Here is a 351-nt window from a genome sequence, read left to right on the forward strand (position 1 = left end):
TATTCCCGGGAACTGGGCAGTTAGATAAATACAAAGAGAGAGACAGAAGGGGAGCGAAGCACCTCCTTAGTAATGAGAGGGTACATGTCACACGCAGCCACTGTGGAAATGCGAACGTGGCAGAGTGTGGCATTGCCATTTTTATCCTTTGTATCGCTACCCATCTTTCTGTTTTATTTTTCCTGTCACTTTTCTTTTTTTCTGTTTTCTCTGTTTTGTATTCTTCTCTTCTCCAGTTCAGTCTCTTCCTTTCCCTTTCTTGCTATCTTGTTTTTTTATCCTTACTCTAGGTCACCTGTCTCTTATTTTATTTATTTCTATTTTGTGGCATCGGTCTTCTTCATTCGTGGA

The 351-nt window shown here is 40.5% G+C and overlaps 1 protein-coding gene across 1 annotated transcript in view; it reads left to right on the forward strand.

Moving 5' to 3' along the window:
- Positions 1 to 351, forward strand: part of LOC119588170 — a gene marked incomplete at its 5' end in the record, with an annotated part of 23,637 nt that overhangs the window by 1,080 nt on the left and 22,206 nt on the right.

This window comes from Penaeus monodon, chromosome 23 (genome assembly GCF_015228065.2).
Source record: "Penaeus monodon isolate SGIC_2016 chromosome 23, NSTDA_Pmon_1, whole genome shotgun sequence".
NCBI classification, from domain to species: Eukaryota; Metazoa; Arthropoda; class Malacostraca; order Decapoda; family Penaeidae; genus Penaeus; species Penaeus monodon.